The sequence below is a fragment of the Macrotis lagotis genome, chromosome 8 (assembly GCF_037893015.1).
Source record: "Macrotis lagotis isolate mMagLag1 chromosome 8, bilby.v1.9.chrom.fasta, whole genome shotgun sequence".
Taxonomy (NCBI): Eukaryota; Metazoa; Chordata; class Mammalia; order Peramelemorphia; family Peramelidae; genus Macrotis; species Macrotis lagotis.
This window is the reverse complement of record NC_133665.1, coordinates 81028897-81043368: the sequence shown is the minus strand read 5'-3', so window position 1 is coordinate 81043368 and position 14472 is coordinate 81028897. Positions and strand designations below refer to the sequence as shown.

Here is a 14472-nt window from a genome sequence, read left to right as displayed (position 1 = left end):
AGTCTGGAGATCCTTAAACATCTAAACAAAAAGCAGGCCTTGACCAGCTTAAGATTTCCGAAGATTTTTCTGAGTTCAGTGACCATGCAGAATGTAAACTTCCTGAGGTCAGGGACTCTAGTTTTCATTTTACATCTCCAGTGCCTTGCACATGATGAATGAATGAATTGAATTTAAATCAGCGTGGATTTATTTTCCAGAAGATGAAATAAATCTACCTACCCTCCACTGTCTCCCAATCTTCCTCCCCATTTTGTGGTTGCTGCATTCATTCTATAATTGTATTCTCTGAAGAAGTCAGTTCAGTGAAGAAAACACCAAAGAGAGGGGGCATGTGTTTCATGCTTTTCCTTCAATCATTTGTCACTGATTTATTTATCCATTAATTCATATGACTCTCCCAATTACCTTATAGTGTACATATACTTTCATGTGTACTATAGATTCATTGAGGGCAGACAATTTGTATATGGGTCTTGGAAGTTTTAGGGTGAAGTATAAACTCTAGTACATAATCTGTTAAATAGTAGGCAATTAAGAAATGCTGGTAGATTGAGTGGTGATATTTTCAGGTGGATGTTCTAGATGTTGGGGACAAATGACCAAAAAACAAAGCAACAAAAAACGAAGCAGGAAAATAAATTAATGAAGCAGAAAATATTTATGAAAAGATCAGAGTCTCCCTTTTGCACTCTGCTCTCCTATATTGTCTCCAGTGAATAACTAGAATAATACCTCCCTTTTCTAAAGAGCCTGTCAGAGGAGAGCTGCCTCAGCTAATCTCTCACACCTCTGGAAAACAGGTATCAGACTCCTTGCACACAGATAGATTCTTGGGAAATTCTGAATTTGCCCAATTGTGTCATTTTCCCCAATCCCCTAAGATTTTTTTTTTAAAGTCAAGGCTTTTTTTAATTAAAAAATCAATTTATTTTAGCCACTTGAAAAGTGACTTTTCCGGGAGCTAGGTGTTGAGAAGAAAGGAGCTCTTACAATGAGATTTAGGAAAACATACATATATAGACAACAGATGGCACTGTTTCCACAGACTTTGATATTGCAATAGCATTGAAAGAGGGGAAAGCGCCGGCTCCTCTGTAGCTTGCCGTGATCGTATAGTGGTTAGTACTCTGCGTTGTGGCCGCAGCAACCTCGGTTCGAATCCGAGTCACGGCAGCGAGGAAAAGCTTATCTTTTTTACTGAGGAAGGAACAGGCCGGTAGTTGCTGTAAGCATAATTTGGCTATAAAGCATCAAGTGATCACAATTTCACCAACTTGAGGCAAATGTTTGGACATTTCTAGAGATAGCAAGGAAGAACTACATTTTGTTGTTCTTGAACTAATGCTACTACAACTGTATGTATATATATGTAATATAGATATATATGTTTTTTAATTGCATTGATGGATAATGTGATAAAACGGGAGTGGAGTGGGCATGTAATTATTATTAATTACAACTACTTAAGCTCTGCTTTGAGCAGCCTAGTCAAGTCTGCTTGCTTTTGAGCCTTGCCAGGACTGTACCGTAATAACAACCCTGAATTACTTGGAAAGATGTCAGCGGTAGATGTGGAAATCCTGTTTAACCAGGCATGAATTGTTAGGAGGGTTTTGCAGGATGACAGAGAGAAAATGAACTGTCCCTTATCAGTAATTGCAGGAAACACTTTGTTTCTATGATATGAACTGGCTGTAATTTAACTTTCCTGCATCAGTGGATAATATAAGAAGCCAGTTGTTGCTCAAACGGAAAAATCTCCAAAATGGGCATTTGGGTCTGATCAAGGGCATGTTATAAGGAGACAATGAGTATCAAGCAATAAATAATGTCCATATATGGTGAAACTTTTTTTAAAATAATGTTTTCCAAGAGACAGAAATTTGCATTATGACTGGCTAAATAGCAAATTAATATGAACTAACACTGTTTCGGGCCTTCCTCCAGGACTTGTAAGAATGATTATTACAACCCTAAAATATGAAATGTAGGTATGTTATAATAAGCTTTACTGCTCTTAAATAGAGCCCTCTCAGTATTAAACAAGGCATCGTTAGGAAATGCTTTTGAGTATGTTTAGCTTCTGCTCCATGAATGGGCTAACAAAATCCCATTTTTGTTCTTTTTTGTGACAACAAAAGCAAATAATATAAGGGTGGAAAAACAGAGGCATTCAGAGTAGCATGAGTTCTCATTTATTATGGGAATGGTGGGTTTGATTTTTGTTGTTGCCAGGTTGTTGTTATTATTTGTTGATCTGGTTTTCTGGTTTTAGCCAGAAAAATCTAAAAAGGGGGTATTGTTTTAAAATAACAAGAGCAGCACATAAATGCAGCTCCCCTGGAAAAAGAAATGTGGTTATCCACTACCCTCATTTCTTTCAGTCATTTTGTGATTGTTGATACAAGCCAGGCTGGGCCAGGCAAAATTGTGAAGGAGGTAGTTTTTCTTGGGTACTTTCCCACCTCTCCTATCAGCTTTCCTTTCCTGGTCCAGTTCCATCTCCCAGCTCCCTCCTTCCTCCTCCGTCTGCCCTCCCTAGACCATCTCTCTCTATCCTCCCTAACCCCTACCCTTGGCCCTAGACTGTGTCCTGCTTTTGATCTCAGTAGGGTATCAGTCCTTGGGGTCTAGTGAATCAGGTAAACTGGTCAAGCCTAGAGATGGCCTGAGTTAGCTTTGTAGTAAAGGGAAAATAATTCTACCGACCTGATCTGCCTCACGTAGACTTCCCTAGGCCCTTTCCTTCTTTCCTCCTCTGGGAAAAGAGCTTAATAATATACCTGTAATACTGACCTCACCAGGTGGTTGTGAAGCTCTAATGAGATAAGGGCATTGAAAACCTTAACTCTCTGATCACTTTATCCAATGAGGAGTTTGGACTAGATGATCCTTTAAGGTATGTTTCAGCAGTGACATTCTGTGAATCTGTGAATAAGATCTAAAACAAAAACAAAAACAGAAAACAAAAAAAGTTACAGCCTTCATAGGGGTGCACTATGAACACTTTACCATTTACAAAGCACTTTTTCATATATAAGATGTAGTTGATGATAAAAGGTGCCTCAAAAAGACTATATATACATATATATATATAGCTTATCCCAAAAGTCTTAGTGCAGAAACTTTAAAAATTACTAAAATTTGAAACTACACTAAGATTTTTTAGAACACCCTGTGTTGAATCTTTATAACAATCCTATGAGGTAGGATATTAGTATTAATATTATTATTTTGCTTATGAGCAAACTGAGACTTAGAGATTAATTGGATAAAGTCACACACACACCTAGAAAGTAGTGGAGGCAAGGATGACTGTATAATCCAAGTATCTCTGACACCATGCCCAGTTCCAATACTAACACGTGATTTCTCTAAACCTTACTTTGTTCATCTGTTGAATGGGATTAATAACACTTGCACTTCCTACTTCACAGGGTTTTAATAAGGAAAACCCTTTGTAAACGTAATGAGTTATAATTATTACAGACAAGATGGTAGCAGATAACAACTTAAGGCATGATTCTTTCCAGAGTGGTTTAGATTTTAATAGGAGGTTCTCCAAGGCCAAAAGTCTTCAAGGACTAAAGAGATGAAGCTAAAATGATGGAACAATAACATTGTAAAGATAAACTTTGAAAGTTGTCAGAAGTCTAACCAACCATTCATTATCCCAGACAAAAAGGTGGATGAACTCAAGGTGCAGACTGAGACATAATTTTTTAACATAGCCGATATCAGAATGTTTTGTTTGACTATACATGCATACATACATACATACATACATACATACATATATGTGTATATATATATATATATATATATATACTTGTTACAGGTTTTGCCTTACTTTCTTTGGAAAGAATACATATTTTTGGTTAGGTGGCATAGTGGATAAAAGCACCAGCCTTGGAGTCAGGAGTACCTGGGTTCAAATCCGGCCTCAGATACTTAATAATTACCTAGCGGTGTGGCCTTGGGCAAGCCACTTAACCCCATTTGCCTTGCAAAAAACCTTAAAAAAAAGTAGGTGACTTGTGGGTATGGAACATTGTACAAAATCTGAGACATTTTTGATATGCTGATTGATTTTACTGAATTTTACTTCCTTTTTTATTCTTTAGTATAAAAGATGTCTTTTTGAGAGACATTCCAAAGTTTAAAGTCAAAACCTGTTCCGTGACCTGGATCTTATTTTGAAGACATAGATGGAACTAATATAAATTTAAAAACAAGCCTCCTGCAGACATGGGTGTGTGCCTTTCTTTGACTGTAAGACAGCAACTTTTCTCTATCCAGCTCTCTCAAACCCTTTCCTGTCCCTTACTTTATCATAGTTGACAAAAACTATGAAGAATGTATTCCATTGTAATAGGTATCATTATACTTGCCTTCTCAATCAGTGGAGGAAGGAGTGGAGGGAAGGAAAGAATTCGGAATTCAAAAATAAAAAGGTCACAAATTCACCTCTTAAAGGAAATGAATGAATTAGAGGAGGAAAAACACAAAAAGGACTTTTTTTTGTTGTTGTTTGTTCATTTTTCAGTTGTACCTGACTTCATTTCTTTCTATCTTTTTTTTTTGCAAAAATTTTGAAGTGGTTTGCCATTTCCTTCTCCAACTCATTTGACAGATGATGAAATTGAGGCAAATGGGGCTAAGCAACTTGTCTGAAGACTGTCTGACTACAGATTTGAACATGAATGGGATTCCTGATTCCAGATCTGGCACTATACTACCTAATAAAGACTTATTCTTTACCAACCATTCAATCAACACTCATTTAAATACCTATTAGGTGATCTGCTTTGTACTGGGCTACAAGAATAGAAATATAAGAAATGAACAATCCTACATGTAAAGAGTTTAAATTCCAATTGGGGAGATGGTAATGACATATGTAAGTATAAACAAAATAAATATAAAGGGAATAACTAAAACAGCTAGAAACAAGCGAGGGCACTATTAATTGAAGAGATCAGAATGTGGAAGAGAGATTCCTTGAGGCAGAAGTGAGAAGGGAGGGCATTCTATTTCTGCAAGACAGACAGTCACTTTGCTAGATCTTATCAGTGAAGAAAACATATAGGAGGGTTTAGTTGTAGGGCATATGGCAGTTCTAAGGGTGTTTCTGAAGAATAGATGGAAAAGTCCAGGAATCCATGTGGTCCTTGAGAAGGTCAGAGGATAATGCGTAGATATTTGGAGGGCATAATGGTCCACAGGAAATAGGGAAGAGCAGATGGTGACCCAGTGTTTCTTCATCTTAACAAAGGACATGAGCAAGAAGGAGCTTTGGTGGTCATCTACTCCAAGTCCCTTTTAGAGATAAGGAAAATGAAACCCAAGAAAATTAAATGACTTGCCCTGGGTTACACAAGCAAATCATAAAGCCAAGCCAAGATTTCAACCTGTCTTCTGATTCCAAATCTAGCATTTGTACATTGTTTCCTGTGGAAGAAGAGATGAGAAATGGACATCAGGGCTTGACTTTGAGTGGGACAAAAGACTAAACCATTGTCATAAATTGTGTTCTAAAAAACATCAACAACTATTCTGACTAATGTTTAGGTCTGATCATATTAGTTCCCTACTCAAAAACCTTCACAGGATCTATATTATCTATAAGACAAAATTATAAATTAATTAATATGACTTTAAATATAATATATAATATATTATAGTACTATTCTAACTTCCCAGCCTTATTTTACATTGATGTCTTTCAGATGCCTATGTACTAGCTATTCCATCCTACTCACTGATCTAAAATCGCATACTGAATTCTCTAACACCCCTGAATTTGAGGCAAATTGTCTCCCAAAGAACTCCCTTCTCCATCTCTTCCTAATGTAACCCTTTAACTCTCATGTAAAAAAAAAAAGAAAAAAGATAAAAACTTTTTTTTTAAGGCGGTAATCAAGATTAAGCGACTTGCCTAAAGTCACACAAGGATTATCTGAGGCTGGATTTGAAATCAGGTCCTTCCTAACTCCAGGGCCAATATGCATTCCAGTACTCCACCTGGGGGCTCCATAATCCTTTTTTTCCCCCCAAGGTCCATCTGAGATACCACCTCCTCCCTGAAGTCTACCCTGTCTCCTCTCTTCCTACAGTTGAAAGTGGTTTCCTCTTTTTCAGATTTTCCTAATGTATTTTGTACGGATCCCTCCTTTGCCTCATACAGTTGGTTAACTTTAAAGTTCTCTTTAAATTAGCATTGCTATTACTGCTTAAGTATTTAATTGGCTATATGATCTCTCCGATATGAATACTCCCCCTAGTGGTATAGATCGAAACCCATTTTGTGCTATGGGACTCATCCAAGGTCTCATAAATCCTCTTTTTTTTTTTTAAAATAGTTATGGATCTCATTAGAGATCTGCAATGTTCTGGGACTGATTCCAATCAGCACAATTTTGTATCCAAAGAGGAACAGCCGGAGGACCTTATAATCTACATAGGGAATCCTTCTTCCATTTGGACTCTGGATTGAACATCTTCTGTGATTAGTGACAAACACCTTTGGTTGGCATATGTCTCTGTTTGGTGTCTCACTTCACATTAATGAGAAGGGGATCATTGAACAGTTATCTCTGCTTCATCTTTCAAGAAATCTTGAGTGATTTTAACAAATACATGAGAGAAACTGATTTGGCTATTTTTGTCAAAATAATGTATTCATGTAAAGTATTTTGACAAACCTTAAATAATAAACAGATCCTAGCTATTTTTACTATTATCTACAAAAATGATTTTAAACAACATCAGTAAACAGAAAGAATTGTAGAATCCTACATTTTCTATACCTTTCAGAGTATATTTTCCATATCTGGAGAGATGTCAATTATAGAATGTTGTAGGTGTAAGCTTGTCTGTTGCCTTCTCATACCTTCATCAAGGATGCCCTTGATGAGTATATAGATTATTCTTATAAAGATTGAATGGGGATGGGAAAGTAGGCATATCGGTTGATGGAAGTTCTTGACATATTCCCAGACATCTCTTTCTGGATCCTCTATTTTTTAATGCATCATTCAAATATTTGAGATTGGATCCTTCCTTGTCCTTCAAATTGTGTCACCTCAAGCAATTATAGGTAGTTTAGTCCTTATGTTCTTAAATTTCCATCTAGTGACTTAAAGAAAATCATGGAAATCAGGATAGTGAAAGACCTGGAAATTATGCCAATGGAAGGAACTAAAGACATCTAAACTGGTCAAGAGAAGATTTAGGGATTGGGGAGGGAAATGTGATTTGGGGTGGAGTAAGGATTAAATTTATTTTAGTTTGCCCCAGAGGACCCAGAATCGGAGAAGTGGCAGCAAGATTTTTAATAGATTGAGGCTTTATATATGTGAGATTTAAGAGACAGTATGGTATAGCAGAAAGAAAACAGATCTCTCACTAGATCAAGCAGACCAATAAACAATAAACAAACATTTATTAAGCATCTTCCACATGCCAAATGCTATATTAGACATGGGGAAACACAACTAAAACAACAGCTTCTTTTTTTTTTAGGTTTTTTTTTTTGCAAGGCAAATGGGGTTAAGTGGCTTGCCCAAGTCCACACAGCTAGGTAATTATTAAGTGTGTGAGACTGGATTTGAATCCAGGTACTCCTGACTCCAGGGCCCGTGCTTTATCCACTATGCCACCTAGCTGCCCCTAAAACAACAGCTTCTTTCCCTTGAGGAAATTGAAAACTTATGAAGGGAGATAGTGTGACATATAGAATATGCATATGAACAAAATAGATTCAAAGTATGTGAGTAGAAGGCACTCCCAGTTGAGGGGATCACAGAAGGCTTTAGGTAATTCTCTTTATGGGAATATGTCTTCTAGCTGAGCCTTAAAGGATTCTAAGAGGCAGAGGAGAAAAGGAAATGCATTATAGGTGTAAGGGTTAGCCGGTATCCATGCAGTGATGGGAAAGTGGCATGATTAATGAACAGCAAATCGGCTAGTATGACTGGATAGGATGGGACCAGTTTGCAAAGAGTTTTAAATGCCAAAGAAACTTCTATCCAAGTGGTAACAGGGAGCCACTAAAATTTATCGAAAACGGTTAAGGTCATAATCAAACTTCCACTTTAGGAAAAGCATTTTGGCATCAGGTTGGAGGACAGATTAGATTAGGTAGAGACCTTAGGTAAAGTGACCAAGTAGGAGACTATTGTGATTATTTGGCAAGAAGTAATAAAGTCTGAATTATGGTGACAGCCTAGTCATGTAATTGAAAATGAGGGGACATATTGGAGAGGTGTTGTGGAAATAGAAAATACATGATCTGATGATTTATTTAGATATGTAGAGTGAGTGAGATTAAGTAAATAGAGGTGACATTGAGCTTTTAAACCTGAATGAGTGGGAGGGTGGTTGCTCTTTCAAATAAAATATAAAAATCTGAGGAAAGGGTCGGCTTGAGTTCAGGAAAGAAACATGTTACTTGTATGGTGGACTTGTTGAATATGAGATGCTGTTGGAAAAGTGAGGAAAATTTGGGCTTAAATCCTTGCCTCTGACCCAAACAGACATTCTGAACTATTCACTTAACCTCTTTGTGTCCCAGGCAAATCTCTACAGATTACAAAGAAGGTGCCAATCTCTGTTGGAAGAATGATTTATTTCATTTCCAAACTTACATACTTCTTTTGAAGATATTATCATCCTTCCAATCAGCCAGGTTCCAGAAGTTTGGTATCATCTTCATTTCATCACTTACTCATTCCACATTTCCAAGTCAGCTGCCAAATCATTTCCTTTCTTTATCAATAGCATTTCTCCAATCTCTCTTATTTCTAATCATGTAGCTACTGCCCAAATCTGAGAAGATGATAAGAGAGGACTCATTGGAAAAGACCCTGATTTTGGAAAAGATTGAATGGGAAAGGAAAATGGGATGGCAGAGGAAGAGATGGCTAGATAGTATCAGGAAACCAATAAATATGAACTTGGACAGATTCTGAGAGACAGTGCAGGACAGGCTTGGAATGTTACGATCCAGGGGGTCATGAAGAATCAGACATGATAGAATGACTCAATAACAACAAAATTGTCCTAATTCTCCCTTCACTGATGAAATCACATATCCGCTTAAAATAATAATGACAACAATAATCATAATAGACACACTTCCATTAGAACTATTTTAAAATAGAATGACCTTACTATTTCAGATCTTTAAGTAGAATTATTCAAGTAAAGACTTATGATAATTTGCAGAGGTATCATAGAGGGGATTCTTATTTCAAATTACATTGCTCTAAGTGACTTCTGAGTTCTATTTCATCTCAGACATTATGTAATTCTGTAAAGACAATGGCTTGGTTTTCTGAACATGAATATATATCCTTAAGAAATGACTGACAGGTGCCCTATCAAAGCTTATTAGACTCATTGAGGCCCAGTCACATTTCATTCAGTACATATGCTTTGCCACTTAGTCTCAGCTCACTTTCTGTACTGCAAAGAGAAAGCTGAAACATATATTTTCCACTTCTCATCTTGGGAACCCTCAGAGCACTATGGAAGAGGTCACATATCCTCTGGAGATAGAAATTAATTACCACTAGATGGCACTGGTTATTGGGTTTTTTTCTTGTGTTCTAACAGTATGTTTTTGACCAGGGAGACTTTAGTTACTCCAATCAATATTCAAGCATAGAAATATGGGAGCAGAAGAATTCCCAATACACAGATTATTGCCATTAGTGTTTTGGAGGAGGGCAATAGAATTTTCCAAGAATTTTTGTGAGACCCTATCAAATGCTGTTTTCATTCCTCAGGGCTGATTTTGTTTTCTTCTTTTTGTTTCATGCTTAGTCAACTGCTCTTGGACAGCACAACTCAGTTTTTTGTTTTTTAGGTTTTTGCAAGGCAAATGAGGTTAAGTAGGTAGGTAGGTAATTGTTAAGTGTCTGAGATCGGATTTGAACCCAGGTACTCCTGACTCCATGGCCGGTGCTTTATCCACTGCGCCACCTAGCCGCCCCCACAACTCAGTTTTAATAGAAAGTGTGATGCATGAGGTCATGTAATTACTTATAGATGTCTGAGAAAAACTTAAAAATTACATCATAAAAATCAGATAAATATTTTTTTACATTCTTTATTCTCTTCCTTTCTCATCATTCATTCATTCAATTAACATTTTATAAGGCATTTATTGTGTGTATCTATAGACCACTACTGGTGAAATAAAGGATGGTGTAAAAAAATATTGTGAGTGTGAGCAAAGTATGCAGCAGATTATCAATAATAACTTGAACTTCTATATTTGGCCTAAACAGTGAGAAAGTCCTAGATTTGAAATTAGATGACATGTTCAAATATGGGCTCTGAGACTTACTTTCTATGTGATATTGGGCATATAACTTCCAGACCCTTATTTTCTTATTGGTAAAATAAGGAAGTTATACTAGTCTAGTGGTATCAAACTCAAATAGAAACAGAATTATGTATTAGTACATAAAGATCTTTGAGGGCCACATATTAACTTAGTAAGCTACATAGTAAGTTTATTTATGTTCCTTGTATTTTTATTTATTTTGTTAACTATTTCCCAATTACATATTAATCTGATTTAGCTTCACAGGGAAGTGTTACCTACTCAGTGCTGGATTTGACACCTCAGTACTAGATCTCCAAAGTACTTATGATTCTATTTTCCTAACATATCATCAAGAATAGTTATAGGTTATAGTTATAGGTAGATAAGTTTCATGGGCACTCACAAATTATGAAAATAAACAAGTCCCAATGCATCAGATAGATGACTTTCAGGAATTAAGGACCTTCTTGGGAAGTTATGCAAAAAATATATGGATATTCTTGTCCATAGTGATACTACATTGGTGAGCTGCAGTCTAAATAGTGGCAGAAGGAATTTCCCAACTGTTGAGATCATACCTACATTGAAAAATTTATCTATCTATATATCTATATACATATATATGCAAGAAATAAAGGCTTCCGTCTCTCCTTCCCATTTACATGTATTAAAATTAAAAAAATGGGAAAATATCTGTTCTGGCATCTCAATCCTTCCTTTCATGGAGTCCAATGGCTAAAATGAATAAGGGGCAACAATCAGCTGAGAAAAGGAACTGAGAAAAAGGTATTTGCTATGAATAAGGATTAGTATTTATCAGAGAAGCTATTGAAACCTAACCCCCTCCCCTCAACAAAAATAATGATGAAAAAAACTTTAAAGACATTCCAGAAATAATTCTGTGATTTCTTCTATTCCATAGGATGAAGTTCAGAAACCTTTTATATTCCCAAATGGTAACAGCATACTATGGGCAGGATAGCTCGTGCCAGACCCCAAAAATTCCTTTCTCCCATCCCCAAAATGTTTTAGAGGTTGAATCAATTTAAACATCAAAATATAGCTAATAGAATAACAGAAACGGAAAAATCTTACCCCCTCAATTTTCATATGGGGAAACAGGCAAATGATTTAGCCAAAGAGAGGCAACTAGCCAGTATCAGAACTGAGAATCAAACCCAGATCTTCTGGTTGGGAATTCCAGTATGCTTTCCCAAAAGAACAGGAAAGAAGAAATCCCATTGTTTGTCCTTGGCAATTATGGGGGAATTTGTGGCCTGATTACATACATACATACATACATACATAGACACACAGACACACATATATGTACGTAAAAGTTTTAGACATTTCCCCCCAATCAGTTGCCTCTCTGATTTACTGTCTAACCACCAATAGCTTGAGATATCCTAAAGACCCAGAGTCAGCATCCTGATTCATGCTACTTTAGGAATGGTTTATCTTTTGAAAAATACTAGGAAACCCAAGGCATAGTTATGGTGGTGAAAAGGGAGAAGAAAATAGAAAAATCACTGAAAAGGAAAGGAGCTCATTGAAGGCAGAAACCATGACTTCTATAAACTTTAGAATGTGTTCTATAAGCAGTTACATAATGTGTTTGTTAAACATATAGTGTAATAGGCAAACACTTGACCCCCTTTATTCTCCCTTCTTTTTCCTTTGGTTTTTATTTGACTTTCCCACCTAGTCTGGCAGATCTGGCAGATCTGGATTTACCAAATGGAGTGACCACACTACTGTAATCCATTCTCAGAATCCCCTGGTGAAGCATGTGAGGAAAATATACTCCTATTACTCACAACTATAAATCATTACCCCATTAACATATTACTCATTTAACAAGTCAACTAAGGTGATTCTCCTAACTCAATCAAACATAATATTCCACCCATAAATCTGGGATATATTCTCCCACCCATGCCCATAATGTCCATGGGGGAAACCTTATAAAACAATAACATAAAAGCACATAAGTAGGAGATATGTGTTTCTAGAAGACTTCACATTTATAAACTCCAGGTCTTGATGTCCTTGGTGTCTCTTAGGGACAGTCTGCATAATAGTTGATTGACAAGTGGGCCTCCTTCTCTCCTGATCCTTTCTGAGTTCTTACTATGTTTGGTTCATACCTCTATTGACATTCAAGGGAGCTGTTAAATTCCTTAAGTCAAAACAGATACCATAAATCTGGGAAGTGCAGAGCTTGGACTAGCTTTGAGGAAGTATTATGCTTTTTCAGCATAAGGAGAACTTTTACAGACCTTCTGTCTTAGTTGGTCTTTGAGATGTTTTCATTTCTCAGAAATGATGTGACAGAGCAGGGAAGAATCTTTCCGTCTTTTGTCAACTTTCTTAAGAAGCAGAACATTTTCTCCAATCAGCTCTTCAAAGCAGAAATTTTTTTCTATAATGTCTTTTTTTGTGTGTGGGGGGGGCAATGGGTTAAATGTACAATGTGGGGGAGGAGATAAGTGTACAATATGTTTTTTACCAGTAGGTAGCAGATTCTTTGATCTTTCTCTGAACTGATTAGGACTCTTCTCAGATCGAGTTAAAGGTTTATTCTTGAAGTTTAGAGGTCTAGTCTTGATCAGCACTTCTGTATTGTCTGTGTTGTCTCAAACAAAACCTGCATTTCTGTTGGCCAAGCCATAGACAAAGCAATACTTAATTATCCTATAGTTGTCCCATAGTATCCCATTCTCTGTAGTTGTAAGTGTCGGGATTTCTCAGCTTTCATTCTTAAAGTCCTCATGTTAGTCATGTAATTTAAGTTTTGTGAAACAGAATACTGGCCATCTTTACTCTGGATGACTGGCTTTTCTTTATAAGGTGACTTTTTACAATGTTTTTTACAAAACTTTTTTTCCTCCCCCTTTCAATAAATGAAATGGTGTAATAGAAAGTGATACCACCTTACAAATGAAATAATTAAATGAATGAGGGAGAGCAAAATGCAAAAGGTATAGAGTGGTAGAATAGGATGTCATGTATTATCAACCAATTCACTGAAAAACGATCATCAGACTTTTCAAAGTGCGTTTTATTTTGGTACTTCATAAATTTTTATTGACTCTTGACTCTTGACTTTCCTGTGTTACTGTGGTCTTTTTAGCTGGAATCTTAACAATATTCTTTTTTATTTGCATTCTTTACATAAAACAAATTTTAAAAATTAAAAATAATAAGCTTTGATCTACATTCAGATTCCTAATTCCTTGTTATTTTCTGTCCTATGTCCTTTTGAATTGTCTTTGAGCAAGTCTGTCAGTTAATCAATACACAATGTTGCTGTTAGTGTGTACAATGTTCTTCTGGTTCTGTTCATTCTAAAAGAGGCATATATTACTTTTAAAAATTAAAAATAGCTTCCATATTAGTAGCAGTTCAATATAATGGATGGAGAATTAGCCTGGAAGCCAAGAAGACCGAAGTTATGGTAAATACTGACTGTGTGTGGACCAGACAAGTTACTAAACTTTTCAGTGCCCCTAGACAATTATGTTAAGACTATATAAGATACAGAGTGGATGCTGACCTGCACTGGTTGAGAGGATTTCATTAGCTAGGATTTCCCTATGTCAATGAAATCACTAGTCCAGTCTTTATCCCATATCTATACTGTCTAAGTTTGTCCTTTATCTAGATTAGGGCTGTCTTTTTTTTTTACTATCCCCTCATCTTAGCTTGTTTCTTTTTTTTCAGGACAACTCAAATTCCAGTTTCTACAGAAGGGTTTTCCCAGTCTTTATCTCCTTACCTTACTTCTGGTTATTTTGTCCTAAGATAACTTTATATTTACCCTGTTTCTGCCTTGTACACCTTTTTTCATGTTGTTTCCATCATCAGAAGGTAAACTTCTCAAGGTCAAGGACCCTATTGTTGCCTTTTTTAAAATCTCCATCACTTTAGAAGAGATCATGGTATTAATAAATGATTTTTGACTAAGTAGGAAGCAGAGGCTGAACAAAATCCTTCAATTAGTTACAGTTCAAATATGTCCCTCATTGTTAGATTTCCCTACTTTTATCCTCAGTGGGATACAATCAATGTATGATCTCATCAATGTGGGTATCCTTCCAGTGATTCAGAATACAACCCATCCATGCAAA

General features: G+C 36.3%; 1 non-coding gene across 1 annotated transcript; it reads left to right on the top strand.

The window, feature by feature from the left end:
- Positions 1 to 1104: 1104 nt before the first annotated feature.
- On the top strand, positions 1105 to 1176 carry TRNAH-GUG (transfer RNA histidin (anticodon GUG)). The gene has a single exon. It is a non-coding gene; the product is annotated as a tRNA-His (tRNA).
- The last annotated feature ends 13296 nt before the right edge of the window (positions 1177 to 14472 follow it).